Here is a 16,370-nt window from a genome sequence, read left to right on the forward strand (position 1 = left end):
TTCCATCTAGCCCCCTAAGGACCTAGTCTGAAGAGGTCTTCTAATGGCCTGAGCCATTAGAAGATATCACAGTTCTAATCATTGAACCAGAAGGCAGCTTCTTCACAACTCCTTAGGCTTCCCTCCTCCTCCACTCAATTAACTTTTTTTCTTTTTTAAGTAACAAATTCTTTATCAAGGGCAATTTTTTTTAAAGCTCCAACAACAGGTAGGTTCTATTATAATCAAACCTAATACAGTAGATTGATTTCATTAGTTGCTCCAATTCTTCACCTTTGTCTGAATCTACACAATTTGCCATGCAACTAACTTGCCACTTGTCACTCTGTTGTGAAGCCCTATACCTATATACCCTTTAAAAAAAAATCTGCTTTATAGTTATAATTTATATACAATAACATCCATTCATTTTAAAATATATAATTTGATGAGTGTGATTAATATTTACAGTTGTATAATTACTACCATGATCAATTTATAGAACATTTCCATTAGTCAAAAAGTACTCAGCCCTTGTGCAATCAATCTCATTTCACCATCCCCAGCCCCAGACAATGACTAATCTGGTTTATATTCCTATAGCTTTGCCTTTTCCAGAATTTCATATAAAATGAATCAGACAGCTTGTAGTCTTCCACATCTGGCTTCTTTCACTTACTTAACATAATGCTTTTGAGATTCACCATGTTGTTGCATGTATCAGTAAGTAGTTCATTTCTTTTTGTTGCTAAGTTCAATTAACTTTTTAAAAGTCTCCTTCCATGAGACTGGTTGGGGGCGTGGCATCCTACTCCCCTGGCCTCAAGTTCTCTCTATTTATGAACTATCTCTATAGATATTTTCAGTACCAGGAACTCACCTCTCAGGCACCGTTCTCTGGTCCCATACCTGGAGGCCAGCAGGCCCACAGTTTCAGCCTCACTCAGTGACTTGCATCTCTTCTGTTTTTGGTCCATGGATAAGATTATTTTGTTTGTGAGCCCAAACATGTTCTCTGATTTTCACTTTATATATTTTACTTCTTGCTATGTGTTCAGAACAAAAGGGATGTGTCGAAAGTTTGAATACAGTAATTCAATGTGCCCAAAGGCACATTTTCTATGTAATGTATCTAGAGAATAAGACTCTAGAAGTTGGACTTCCCTGGTGGCGCCGTGGTTAAGAATCTGCCTGCCAATGCAGGGGACACGGGTTCGAGCCCTGGTCTGGGTGGATCCCACATGCCACAGAGCAACTAGGCCTCTGTGCCACAACTGCTGAGCCTGCACTCTAGCGCCCGCGAGCCACAACTACTGAAGCCCGCGCGCCTACAGCCCATGCTCCACAACAAGAGAAGCCACTGCAATGAGAAACCCATGCACCACAATGAAGAGTGGCCCCTTCCTGCCACAACTGGAGAAAGCCCGTGTGCAGCAACGAAGACCCAACACAGCCAAAAATAAAATATGAAAAAAAAAAAAAAGAAAAGAACTGAGCAGAAAAGAAAAAAAAACAACTTAAAAGGCTCCAAAATTAGTCTTTTGTTTGTCTTTGGTCATAGACTAATAAAATACTATTTGATTAAGCACTCCCAGGGCCTATCTGTAATAACTCAACTATATTCTTCTTTGATGTAGAATGCTGTCTAAAGATCACTGAACTTGCAGTCAGAAAACCTTAGTCCAAATCCTTGCTCTGGGACTTCCCTGGTGGTCCAGTGGTTAAGACTCAGCGCTCGCAATGCAGGGGGCCCAGGTTCGATCCCTGGTCAGGGAACTGGATCCCACATGCCACAAACTAAGAGCCTGCATGCCACAACTAAGACCCAACGCAGCCAAAAATAAATAAATAAATACATAAAAAAAAAAGTTACTTTGTAAATAAGGAAATGGAAGCCCAGAAAGGTTAAGTAATTCACTCATTACTCATTATTGATAAGTGGTCAGATCTTCAAGGCATTACACAGCTATCTCTTAATGGGTTCTGATTCTTTTTACACAACTTCCTTAATATGTCTCCTTATCTTCATCTTACATAAAAGATACATAAAGGACTGTAGGGAGGCATCCAGGGGGAAAGAGGACAGGATTTCTATCCCTTTCTAGAGCCCTGGCATCTTAAGGGAAATGACAAACCTCTTAAGAAAGCAATTGGGCTAAATTCTCTCCGGCTGTTAGCAAAGTGAATTCACATGGATGTCTCCTCCCAGTGATGGGCTGCTCTGATTACTGTATAACCAATTTGAATAGGAACAGGGTACATTTATTTCTAGACAAGGTAAGACTTAGAAGTAGGCACCTCATTTACAAGGGCAGATGAGCATAGCTGTATATAGACAGCAGGTATACAATTCAAAGAGGAATGTTATTCCTACTCTTGAAACAGCTGGGTAGGAACACGTGTTTATAAATCTGTCTCCCTCCTCTGGTATAATCTGCAAACGTTAACCATAATGAATGAGCTGAAAAGATGACAGTTCAGAGTGCTGGAGATGGGAGAGGGGAAGAGGAAAAATTCTAATATGGAAAAACAAAATGGAGGCTTGTTTAAATGTCAAAGCAAACAGTTTTCTGAAGTATAACTCTCTTCCTACAAGGTTCTGAGTTGAGACAGCTGGGAGATTAAGAAGACAGGAAGGAAAAAGCAGAAAATAACACTTAACAGACCTAGTTTCTCTATTAAGGGCTAGCTTTAAGGCAGCAAGTAGGCTGAAGAGAAAGAGAAAAGTTAGTTTTCATTTTAGAAAGCTTTCTATTTTGAATAAGTGTTCACAAAATAAGGAAAGGGTTGGCATGTTTGAAGATAATAAAAATAATAATATGCTAAAAGTAGTAGTAAAAGTAGTGCTTTGTGTTTCTCTAGGTGGTTATTTTCATATTTACCAAGGGCATCACAGACATAATCTCATTAAACATTACTAAATTTTAGAGTGCTGAGTTAAGTATTCTCCCTTCTTAAAGGCGATCAACACCAGAACATGGTAAAGGGGAAATGACTTAGGTATGAGGCAGCAATCAGGTTCCCCCAGGTAACAGGAAGAGTGCCGTGTTAAGACAAAACCCAGTCCGAAAGCAGCACTGCTTTGTTTCAAGGACAATTCAAAACAGTTGTGCAGGGACTTCCCTGGTGGTCCAGTGGTAAGAATCTGCCTTCCAATGCAGGGGACGCGGGTTTGACCCCTGGATGGGGAACTAAGATCCCACGTGCAGTGGGGCAGCTAAGCCCACGCACCGCAACTATTGAGCCCACGTGCTCTACAGCCTGTGGGCCACAACTAAGAGAGCCCGCATGCCGCAACTACTGAGCCCATGCACTCTGCTGCCACAATGAGAAGCCCACGTGCTGCAACGAAGAACCTGCGTACCCATATATGTGGAACCTAGAAAATGGTACAGATGAACCGGTTTGCAGAGGAGAAATTGAGACACAGAAGTAGAGAACAAACGTATGGACACCAAGGCGGGAAAGCGGCTGGGGGTGGGGGTGGGGGTGTGATGAATTGGGCAATTGGGATTGACATGTATACACTGATGTGTATAAAATGGATGACTAATAAGAAAATAAATAAATAAATAAACATTAAAAAAATAAAAAAGAACCTGCGTACCGTGACTAAGACCCGATGCAACCAAATAAATAAATATTGAAAAAAAAAAAAAGTCATGCAGTCAAGACTGATACAAGCACAATAATGGAAAGAGTAAATTTGACCTCCAGAGCCCTCATTTTTACCATTTCCACTTAGTACATGCTTTTTCTCAGGGATCTAATAAACTAATGCTCAGTTGACCACTTTCCTTCTTGTATGCCATGTGCTTCCTTGCTTCCTAGCTTCCACTTTCCTTCTTGAAAACACTTCCTTCATTTGGCTTCCAGGTCAAGGACACCACACAGGCCTGATTTTCTTCTTATTGTTCTGCTCGCTCCTTCTCAGCACCTTTTGCTGTTACTTCTTCATATCTAACTAATGACTCAAACTTCTATCTCCAGCACCTACCTTTTCCCTGAACTCCAGATTCATATATCTAATTGCAAATTTGACATTTCCATTTGATGTCTCAAAAGAGATTTCAAACTTAACATGACCCAAACTGAGCTCCTGATACCCACCTGTCCCTTGACCACTCCCTTGCCCCCTGCTCCCAATAACAACGTGGCTCTGAGTTTTCCCTATTTCAGGTAATGGCATTTCCATCCTTTCAGGTGTTCAGGTCAAAAACCTTGGGAGTTCTGCTTGACTCCTCTCTTACTCTCACACCACCCCACATCTGACAGTCAGCAAATCTTGTTGGCTCAACCCTCAAAATATATCCAGATTTTGATCATATCTCACTATCTCCACTTCTCTGGCTCCAGGTACTCCTCTAATTATTGCAACAGCCATCCTATCCCTCTCTGACCCATTCTCAACACAGGAGCCAGAGAGATCCTGTTAAAATCCAAGTCATATCCTATCATTCCTCTACTCAAAACCTTCCAAAGGCTTCTTTCCATTTCACCCAGATTAAAGGGCAAAATTCTTATTGTGATCTTAAAGGATTCATGTGATCTCGGCCCTCATTACCTCTCTGATCAACATCATCTACTACTCTGCCCCTCACACTCTGTTCTGGCATGTGAGCTACTTGTTCCTTGAACACAACAGGCATGTTTTCATCTTAGGGCCTTGAACTTGCCATTCCATCTATCAGTAACATCCCTTCCCCCCATCCCCCATATTCTCAAAGGTACTTTCCCTTCATTTCTTTCAAATATTTTCTCAAAAGTCATCTCAGTGAGGCCATCCCTCATTCGCACTCCACACTTATATACTTTCTAGTTCCCTTTCCTACCTTCCTCCCCATAATATTTATCAGTATGTAACATAGCAGAAATTTTATTTATTCATCTTGCTTATTGTCTGTTCAGTCCTATTAGAATGTAAGCTCTATGAAGAGCAAGATTTTTGTCAGTGTTTTTGGACTGCTGTATCTATAAGAACTAGAAACATTTTTGGCATATAGTAGATGCTCAATAAGTATATGTTGAATGAATGAATGCTCCTTGTTTCTCTCCAGAAACTCTGTTCAAGTAAGGTATAAAAAACTGATAAACAGAAACCTCAATTAAATAGTGTTGAAGGACCACAAGAAGGAGCTCTCATGCCCTGTGATGGTAGCAGAGCCCAAACAGGAGGAAGAAAGACTCCTCTTCTTTCCTGGCAAGGACTCAGCCAATGAGAAGCTATGGACTCTGTTTACTATAGTGTTCCCAATTTCCCTTTCCCCTCTATAAAAGTGTTCTTCCCTTGCTGTGCAGGAACTCGCATGTGGCTCACCATGGTTGCAGACGCTGAATTGCAATTCTCTGCTGATCTCAAATAAGCCCATCTTTGCTGGAGAAATGTCTGGTCATCTATTTGATTTAGGTCAACATTTTGGTGGCCCATACGGGGACCAGAGGAGACCCCTGAAGACTCCAGGACTGGTGAGCAAACAGGTGAGGCACCCATAATTGAGCCCACTGAGCTCACTGCTTTTCTTGCTGACCGTGGAATTTGGAGGGTCTTTCTCCTGGATCCAAGCTCATGCCCTCTTTGTGTATGAAGAAATGGCTGGTGTTAGCTTGCAGGCTGTTTGAATTGAGCTGTTTGAACTGTAAGCTGTTCGAGCTGTTTGAAAATTGTTCTTTTACTCTAGAGGAAATCCTCTGAGAAATGGGATCCCAGTTATCTGTGGCCCCCACACCCTGGGACTTTGGCCAATTTTATGTTTAAAAACTGTGGTCCTTCCTCATGCACATTTCTAACTAAATGGACCAACCTGTCCAAAGGCAATTTAGAATATCAATGGCCATTTTTTTTTTTTTTTTTTTGTGGTACGCGGGCCTCTCACTGTTGTGGCCTCTCCCATCGCGGAGCACAGGCTCCGGACGTGCAGGCAGCGGCCATGGCTCACAGGCCCAGCCGCTCCGTGGCATGTGGGATCTTCCCGGACTGGGGCACGAACCCGTGTCCCCTGCATCGGCAGGCGGGCTCTCAACCACTGCGCCACCAGGGAAGCCCTCAATGGCCATTTTGGGGAACTTTTAAAATCCCCAAACTTAATTTCCTTAAAACTGAACTGGACTACAATAGCTCAGAAACAGAGCTGAATGGTATGCCTATTTCAACTGGCATTTTAAGGCTTCCAAACATTATCAGGAACCTAAAACTGCTTCTCTGCAAAATAAGATTTTAAGATTAACTGAGGCAAATAAATGATTAAAGGAAGATAAAATGGCTCCTGAAGTCTCAGGCTCTTCTTCTTGGCTTCTTTGTCTCAGGCTCCACCTCTGGCACCACCTTTCTCTCCCTTGGCTTCTTGTGGCCAGACTCTGCCTCCAGCACCATTTCAATCCTTCCTTCTATACTGCCTATGCCTCCTCTTTACCCTCAATTCCCTCATACAAATTCTCTCCCGGAACTTACTCCCTCTCTGAAACTCTCCCAGCTCCCTTTTCCTCTCAACTTGTTAGAGCCTGTCCCTTAAAAATTAAGCCTTCTGGGCTTCCCTGGTGGCACAGTGGTTAAGAATCCGCTGGCCAATGCAGGGGACACGGGTTCGAGCCCTGGTCTGGGAAGATCCCACATGCCACGGAGCAACTAAGCCAGTGTGCCACAACTACTGAGCCTGTGCTCTAGAGCCTGCGAGTCACAACTACTGAGCCTGCGTGCTACAACTACTGAAGCACACGCACCTAGAGCCCATGCTCCACAAGAGAAGACACTGCAATGAGAAGCCTGTGCACCGCAACCAAGAGTAACCCCCGCTCGCCACAACTAGAGAAAGCCTGCGTGCAACGACGAAGAGCCAATGCAGCCAAAAAAAAACCTCAAAAAAAATCCTAAAAAAAAAAAAATTAAGCTTTCTGAGGATCCAGAGGTTAAACCCTTAATTTCTTATATTCCCTTATATTGAACTGTGAGCCATTGTCAAATATTTTCCCAAAGTAACTGAAGATCCTCACAGATTTTCTGAGGTGTTTATTTGTTAAACTTTTATTGATTAATTGATTGATTGATTTTTACTTGGTTGCACAGGGTCTCAGTTGTGGCTTGTGGGCTCTTCTTTTTTAATATCTTTATCGGAGTATAATTGCTTTACAATGTTGTGTTAGTTTCTGTTGTACAACAAAGTGAATCAGCTATAAGTATACATATATCCCCACATCCCCTCCCTCTTGAGCCTCCCTCCCACCCTCCCTATCCCACCCTCATGGGCTCCTTCGTTGCTACATGTGAACTCTTAGTCGCGGCATGCGTGTGGGATCTAGTTCCGTGAAGGCCAGGCACAGCATTTGATGAAAACTGCTAATTGGGAAAATCCTGAAATGTCTCTAGAATTACAACTGGGAGACCAGCCCACTAACTTACTACATGATCAGGTTAGAGATATGGCTAAGCGACTTCATTGAGCAATTTTCCAAAGCCTGTTGATTGGAACAAACTTCAGGCTTGCATACAAAAATCTGATGAAACTGTTCATAACTATTATAATCGACTTCAGATTAAAAAAAAAATTCTGGTCTTCCTTCATGTGTTGATTCTACCTGGTAGTTTTTAACTCTATTTTTATTAATGGGCTGAACTGGGATCTTTCCCATCTAGTAAAAAAGACCAGGATGGAATGGGAAACTATGTCCATCCCAGACTTAATTAATCTGACAAACCAGCTCTCTTGCACTCTAGATGAGTCACCTAAATGGGAGACCACCAAAATTCTTAATCTTCAAATCCAGCAAATGAAGGCTCCTAAACAAAACCCAAACCCTCCTAGTTTCTGCTATTATTGCAAAGAGCTAGGACATTGGAAAAGAGACTGCTACAAATTTAAGTACTTTAGGCATCTTCAGCTCTCTAACCAGCCTTTCCAACATCCTCCCAACTCTCAATTATGGGGCTCTGAGGAACTACCAGGGATTTTCCCAATTCTCCCTCTTAATCAACTTGGAGAAACATTTCTACAGATTGGGAATGGATCTCTTCCAGTCCTAAATGATGCTGGAGCTAAACTCTCAGTGCTCAACCCAACTAATATAAAGCAGCCCCTGCCTGGGAATATTAAAACATTTCAGGACTGCCCTGGCAGTCCAGTGGTTAAGACTCTGAGCTTCCAATGCAGGGGGCTCGGGTTCAATTCCTGGTCAGGGAACTAAGATCCCAACATGCCACGAGACGTGGCCAAAAAAACCTCCAAAATACCCCAGTTCAAATAGTGGGGATCTCTAATGAACCTCAAAAGGTTCCTATCTCTGACCAATTCCCTTTTGTTTAGGCCTTTTCAGATACATACACCCTTTTCTCCTTAGTTTCTCTGTCCCTACTCATTTATTAGGCCGAGACTTCTTAGAGAAGTATCATGCCAAAATTTCTTTCTCCCAAAAGGAGGAGTTAATTATAGAATTTGACAGTAGTCATCAAAGTAACCAGCCAGGTGAATTAAATGATCCTTTGACATCTTTTTTTTGTTCTAGAGCTGATTCTGGAAACACTGATCATTTGCCCCTATTGAATCAGCTACCACTTTCCTTATGGGCAAAATCTCCAACTGATACTGGCAAAATTAATAGTGCATCTCCCATCAAGTTTCACATAGATTCCTCAAAACCTCTTCCCAGAATTAATCAATATCATATAAAGTAAAGCAGCCCTTCAAGGCACAAAGCCCATAATAGAAGATTACAAGGCTTGAGGCCTCTTTACGCCTTGTACTAGCCCTGTAACACTTCCATTTTCCCAGTGAGAAAACCTAAGGGCCAAGGGTGGAGGCCCAGGACCTCTGAGCAAAAAAAACAACACTGTTGGGAGTTCCCTGGTGGTCCAGTGGTTAGGATTTGGCACTTTCACTGTTGTGGCCCAAGTTCAATCCCTGGCTGGGGAAATAAGATCCCGTAAGCTGCGCAGCACGGCCAAAAACAAACAAACAAAAACATTGTTATCCCTCAATATCTTGTTGTTCCTAACTTTCATAGGTTAGTAACATCTATTCCTATCAGAAGTAAATTCTTTACTGTAACTGATTTATGAGTTCACTCTTTAGTATTCCAGTTGACGAAGCTAGCCAACACCTGTTTGCCTTCATTTGGGAAGAAAAACAATTCACCAGGACAGTAATGTCTCAAGGGCTTTATTGAGAGCCCTTCATTTCTCACCAACCCTGAAGGCTGATCTGGATGATATAAAGTTCAGGGGTTCTACTTTGTTGCAGTAAGTAGATGATTTGCTTCTTTGCTCTCCTTTTCTCTTCACAGGAAGACAGCAACCACTTGCTAAAACTTTCAGGTTTAAAACTATTATATATAGGATGGATAAACAACAAGGTCCTACTGTATAGCACAGGGAACTATATTCAATATCCTGTGAAAAACCACAATGAAAAAGAATATATATATGCATAACTGAGTCACTTTGTTGTACAACAGAAATTAAAGGCAACACCGTAAATCAACTATACTTCAATAAAATTAAAAAACAAACAAACATTTAGGCTTAAAGGGACACAAGGTCACCAAACAAAAACTGCAGTTTGCCCAAACCTAGTTTCAATATTTAGAGCATCTGATCTCAAAATAAGGGCTACAATCAGATCCAGATAGACTTCATGTTGTCCTAAGTTTCCCCAAACCCAAAACTAGGTGCCGAGAGGTATTCCTGAGCTCCTGGTTATTGCTTAAATTGCATTCTAAATTTCTCTCTATGGCCAAACCTCTGTATGTCTTACTCAACAGTAACAATCCTGACCCAATTTTATGGGAAGAACTGGACAACACGGCCTTTAAGGCCTTAAAGGGGAGTTTTATGAATCCACCTGCTCTTGGGCATCACAATTATCAAATTCCCCTTTTCCTTTTTTGTTTATGAAAAGGAAGGGAATGCCCTTGGGGTACTTACCCAAAAACAAGGGACCACCAACAACCCATAGGATATTATAGCCAGTAACTGGACTCTGTGGCATGGGAACACCTCCCGTCCTTGCCTTAGAGCCATTACAGCCACTGCCATTTTAGTTAAAGCAACCAGGAAAATCACTATGGGATGCCCTTTAGCCATTTTTATACCTGACGCAGTAGAAGTTCTCCTGAATTCTCATCACACTCAATGCCAAACGAAAGCAGCCAAATCTCTGTCATGGCTCAAAGGGATATTTCCCCAAATGATGACTTAGAGAAACTGGCTAGAGAAGCCCAACAAGTGGCCTCAGAAAAGGAAAAGCAAGGTTGGAAATTCAACCATTTTTGGTTTGATAAAAAGAGAAAGCTCTGGTTTGGACCAAATAACAACCCAGTCTTACAGAGGACTCTAAAATTCCCACTCCCCACCACTGTCCATGCATTAAACTACTGGTGTACTGACAAAATGATCGCATTCATGAATCAATATGAGTGGGGAAACATTAAGAAAGCTACAAAAAGTGACTACCTCACTTGTCCCACTTGTCCAAAGTACAACCCAGGGAAGCCTGTTTGTACTGCTCCTGGACATTTTAAACTACTTAATTTGGGACTTCCCTGGTGGTCCGGTGGTAGAGAATCTGCCTTCCAATGCAGGGGACACTGGTTCAATCCCTGGTTGGGGAACTAAGATCCCACATGCCGCAGGGCAACAAAGCCCACGTGCCACAACTACTGAGCCTGCATACCACAACTACAGAGCCCACGCACTACAACTACAGAGCCCAAGCCACAACTAGAGAAGAGAAAACCTGCATGCCACAACTAGATCCCGCATGCCGCAACGAAGACCCGATGCAGCCAAATAAATAAATAAAATTTAAAAAATGCTACTAAACTGATTAATTTGAGGTTTGGCAAATGGATGTCATACAACTTCCTCCATCTCATGGATGTGAATATATTTTAGTCACGGTCTGTATGTTTTCACAATGAACTGAAGCCTTCTCTTGCAGACAGGCTACTGCCTCTTCTGTGGCTAAGGTCTTTTTAGAAAAGATTAACCCTACCTGGGGAACTCCTCTCAAACTTTACAGTGATAGAGGAACCCATTTTACTGGCCAGGTACTTCAACGAGCCTGTGCTGTTCAGTTTTACAAGTTTCACTGTGCTTACCACCCTCAATCCTCTGGTTTCCTTGTGGAACACACCAACCGTGTTTTTAAGACTGAATTGGCAAAACTGGTAGAGGCCCTCCAAATACCCTGGCCAAAAGCATTGCTGTTGGTCCTTCCAAATCTCAGATCTACTCCTTTTAGAACTCATAAACTCTCCCCTTTGAGATAGTCATAAGATGTCCAATGCACTTGGCTTCTGCTTCTTTTGACCCACAAGTGATAAAAGGAGAGATACTCTAATACTGCAAAGGCCTAACTGCTTCTATTAAAAATAACCATGCTTTCAGCCACTATGGAGAACAGTATGGAAGTTCCTTGAAAAACTAAAAACAGAACTACCATATGACCCAGCAATCCCACTACTGGGCATATACCCTGAGAAAACCATAATTCAAGAAGAGTCATGTACCACAATGTTCATTGCAGCTCTATTTACAATAGCCAGGACATGGAAGCACCTAAGTGTCCATCAAGAGATGAATGGATAAAGAAGATGTGGCACATATGTACAATGGAATATTACTCAGCCATAAAAAGAAATGAAATTGAGTTGTTCGTAGTGAGGCGGATGGACCTAGTCTGTCATACAGAGTGAAGTAAGTCAGGAAGAGAAAAACAAATACCATACACTAATACATATATATGGAATCTAAAAAGAAAAAAAAGGTTCTGATTAACCTAGGGGAAGGACAGGAATAAAGACACAGACGTAGAGAATGGACTTGAGGACAAGGGGAGGGGGAAGGGTAAGCTGGGATGAAGTGAGAGAGTAGCATTGACATATATACACTACCAAATGTAAAATAGATAGCTAGTGGGAAGCAGCCGCATAGCACAGGGAGATCAGCTCGGTGCTTTGCAACCACCTAGAGGGGTGGAATAAGGATGGTGGGAGGGAGACGCAGAGGGAGGGGATATGGGGATATACGTATGCATATAGCTGATTCACTTTGTTATACAGCAGAAACTAACAACACTGTAAAGCAGTTATACTCCAATAAAGATGTTAAAAAAAAAATAACCATGCTTTGGTAAAGCAGTCTTTTCACAGTATACCCTTGGGAGACGAAGACCTTAAGCATCACACCTTGTAACCTGGAGATTTCATCTATTGGGAAAGAATTCTCTTATACCTCACTGGAAAGGCCCCTATCGGGTACTGCTAGCCAACCCTTGTACCACCAAACTCCAAGAAACAGATTCTTGGCGAGTCATGTGATACAAGTAAAGAAAGCACCAAACCCTGACTGGACCTGCACATTATCTGGGTTACCTGAAAGTGAAGATTTCCCAGAAGAGAAGCAGCAACATCTGATGAGACACCTTTCCGAACATATCTAGACCAGCCCTGTTGGAAGTTTGTTGCCAAACCTCTGATGATGATATAACACTTCAGATGATCTCAAATGTTTATGATCTTGATAACATACGGACTTCAGATAAAAAGTGCTTGAGAATTCTGCCTTCTACCCTCCCTTTTCACTCGAACGTGACCTCAATAGGTTTCTAATCTATGCACTTTTCCTCTGCCTTGAGACATTACACCTAGGAAAGGTCCTTCTTGGCACTGAGGGACAAAAAGCTGCTGAAACTAGAAAAACTAACTTTTGGTCAGTGACGTTTTCAGAGAAAGATCTTGATTAAAAGGGGGAAATGTAAAAAATAAATAAACAGAAACCTCAATTAAATAGAGCTGGGAGACCAGAAGAAAGAGCTCTCATGCCCTGTGATAACAGCAGAGCCCAACAGGAAGAAGAATGACTCCTCTTCTTTCCTGGCAAGGACTCAATCGTGGTTTCTTTGTTTACTTTAGCACTCCCAGCTTCCCTTTCCCATCTATAAAAGTGTTCTCCTTCCCTTGCCATGTAGGGACTTGCATGTGGCTTACCATGGTTGCAGACCCCAAATTGCAATTCTCTGCCTATCCTGAATAAACCCATCTCTGCTGGAGAAATATTTGGCAGTTTTATTTAAGTCAATCAAAGAAAAATTTCCAAGTAGTTCCATTCTTATACATAATGGGGCTTATACATCATGGGACTCTTACTAGTGTCTGAATACAGTAATATAGTTTATTTTGTGAGTTGAATAGGCATCTACTTTGCCCAGCTGAGTCAGTAACCTGCTGTATGATTCTGGGCAAGCTACTTTATCCTCCTTTGTTGGACTAGACCTCTAGAATTCTGTGATTCTATGAAAGGCCATGAAACTCAAGCACTTAAACGTATAAATGACTAATAAAATGCTATTTCCCGTGGAGTTTTAACAATGATCAAAGGCTTAAGCTAAACAAAATACAAGGCATGAAATATAAGGCATGTCATTTCAGATATTGTTTACCTGGTAGAAAAAATTTTTATCTGAGTGGGAGTATAAATTGGTAAAAGCACTCTGGAAAACTATTTTGTTTCTACCAAACTCATGTATTTCTAAGCAGATCTTCTAAAGCTAAACATACATCTACCCTATGACCCAGCAATTCTCAGAAACAAGAACTTACATCCAACAAAAGACATGTAAAAGAATGTTTATAGCAGCTTCACTCATAATAGTCCCAAACCAGAAACAACTCAAAATGTCTGTAAAAAGTAGAATGGATAAATTGTGGTATATTCATAATGTAATATTATAATGCTCTGAAGAATGAACTACTGCTATACATTACAAAATGGATGAATCTCACAGACATAATGTTAAGTGAAAGAAGCCAAACAAGAGTACATACCATGTGATCACATTTCAAGGTAGGAAAACTCATCTATAATGATACAAATCAGAACAGTGGTTACCTTTTGGGGTGGTATTGACTGCAGAGGGCATGAGAGAATCTTCTAGGGGTACTGGTAATGTTCTAGTTCTGGATGTAGGTAGTAGTCACACAGTTATATACATATATAAAAATTCATCAAACCATGTACTTAGTATTTGTTCATTTTATTTATGTTATACTTCAATAAAACATTGAAGCAGGGACTTCCCTGGTGGCACAGTGGTTGAGAATCCACCTGCCAATGCAGGGGACACGGGTTCGATCCCTGGTCCAGGAAGATCCCACATGCTGTGGAGCAACTAAGCCCGTGTGCCACAACTACTGAGCCCTCGTGCCACAACTGCTGAAGCCTGTGCACCTAGAGCCTGCACTCCACAACAAGAGAAGCCACCGCAATGAGAAGCCCGAGCACCGCAACGAAGAGTAGCCCCTGCTCGCCACAACTAGACAAAGCCCGCACGCAGCCAACGAAGGCCCAACACAGCCAAAAATAAATGAATAAATTAAAAAAAATAATAAAACATTAAAGCAATCTATAGCAGGCAGTAGGTTCTCTCTCAGTAGCATTCTACTCTATCAAAGAGTTAAAAAACTCTCTGGAATATAGTGACCAACTCAGTAAACTTTCACAGAGAAAGTCTATCTCCCCTGAGGTTAACCAACAATTTTTTAACACCAGAAACTAACACAACATTGCAAATCAACTATACTTCAGTTAAAAAACCCCAAAAACAAACAAACAAAAATGAACAACTTTTTGGTATCAACATGTATCAGGGGATTGTGTTGGGCATAGTGTAAAATACATATAATAATTCTTTATTTACTGGCAACACTTCTAAATGTTTCTACTGCTACTATGCCTAGAGAGGGCACAGGAAATTCATATATTGCTGGTGGGTGTATAAAGCTGGTCCAACCTCTGGTGGCAATCGGGCATTATCTTTCAAAAAGCACATTCTCTTTGACCCAACAAATCCACTTGAAGGTATTTATCCACAAATATTCTCAGTGTACAAAATGAACAAGGTACCTACTGCAGCAGTGTTTATTATAGAAAAAGATGGGAAACTAAATGTCCTTCAATGAAGAAGCAATCAAATACATTTCTGCATATCCACACGATGGAATACTATGCAGCTGTTAAAAAAACAACTATAAATAAACTGATATGGAACAAATTCTGAGATATACAGGCAAATGGAAAAAAAGCGCAAGGTACAGAACAGTAATTACAGTATGCTACCATCTGTGTAAAAATAACCTTATAAGTATCTACTTATAAGTGCACAGAAGGTCTCTGAAAGGATAAATAAACGAGTATTAGTGGTCTTCCCTAGGGAGGGAAACTGGGTGGCTGGAATTCAGTGGAAGGAAACTTGTTTTTCATTGTATATTCATTTTACTGTTGAATTTTTACACCATATACATGTGTTACCTATTAAAAAAAAAAGGTAAAAATAGTAGTTAATTTTGGTAGGACAAAATGCTAATTTTTTTTCCTTTTAGGAAAGGAAAATATTATAATTGAAGAGGGCAAATAAGTGGCAGGATGAATACCATCTCTGAAACCCTGTCTCACTTCTTGTAAATGGGTAATTTCTCTTTATTCAGTTCAGAGTATCAAGGTGATTGTGGCAGTTTTAAAATATGTCCACAGATTCTTCGATATTCTTCCCTCAAAATGGAGAGGGCTAATTCCCCGCACCCTGACTGTGGGTTACAATTAGCAACTTGGTTCTAATAAACAGAATGTGGTGAAAGTAGCCTTCTCAGACTAGGTGATAAAAGGCAACATGGGTTCCTCCTAGTTTTTCCTCTTGGATTACTTCTCTTGGGGAAGTTAGCTGCTGTGTTATGAGGACACTGAAGTAGCCTACCGTATGGAGAGGTGCATGAGGCCAGAGACTGAGGCCTCCTGCTAACAGACACGTAAGTGAGCCAACTTGGAAGTGATCCTCAAATAAGCTTTCAGATGATAGCAGCCCAGTTGACATTTTGACTTCATGAGCAATCATGAGACAGAATCAGCTACTTAAGCCACTCTTGAATTGCTGACCCCCAGAAACTATAAGTTTTAGAATGCTATATTTTGGGAATAATTTGTTATACAACAACAGATAACCTAGAATAGTGTTTTATCCTAAGCCGACAAAGAATTCATTCAACTTATTCCTTCCTGGAGCAAATATTTACTGAGCCTCTATTATTTGCCAGGCATTATGGTAAGTATTGAAGTTATAAAAAACAACTAAGAAGATACCAAGGTCCATTTCTGGGCTGGGAGCAAATATTTATTAAGAGCCTACGCTGGACTAGGTACTGGAGAACAAAGATAAACAAGGCCAGCTGCTTGCTCTGAACATAAGGGACTGAAAAATAGGTTAGGGGCAAGAGGTCACATGTGACTGAATATGCCAGTAGCTTTGAGTTTTAAAATGGAAACATCAGTATTTACCTATATGCTGCTTTTAAATCTTGTTTCAATCCCAACTGCCAATCCTGGTTGATGCTGACAACTACCCCCTGAATAA

General features: G+C 41.2%; 1 protein-coding gene and 1 non-coding gene across 9 annotated transcripts in view; one reads left to right on the forward strand and one right to left on the reverse strand.

The window, feature by feature from the left end:
* Nucleotides 1-16,370, reverse strand: part of ZNF609 (zinc finger protein 609) — a 233,781-nt gene that overhangs the window by 19,165 nt on the left and 198,246 nt on the right. The window lies entirely within an intron of this gene.
* TRNAA-CGC (transfer RNA alanine (anticodon CGC)) lies at nucleotides 1,683-1,755 on the forward strand. Its single transcript has one exon. It is a non-coding gene; the product is annotated as a tRNA-Ala (tRNA).

The sequence above is a fragment of the Delphinus delphis genome, chromosome 2 (assembly GCF_949987515.2).
Source record: "Delphinus delphis chromosome 2, mDelDel1.2, whole genome shotgun sequence".
Taxonomy (NCBI): domain Eukaryota; kingdom Metazoa; phylum Chordata; class Mammalia; order Artiodactyla; family Delphinidae; genus Delphinus; species Delphinus delphis.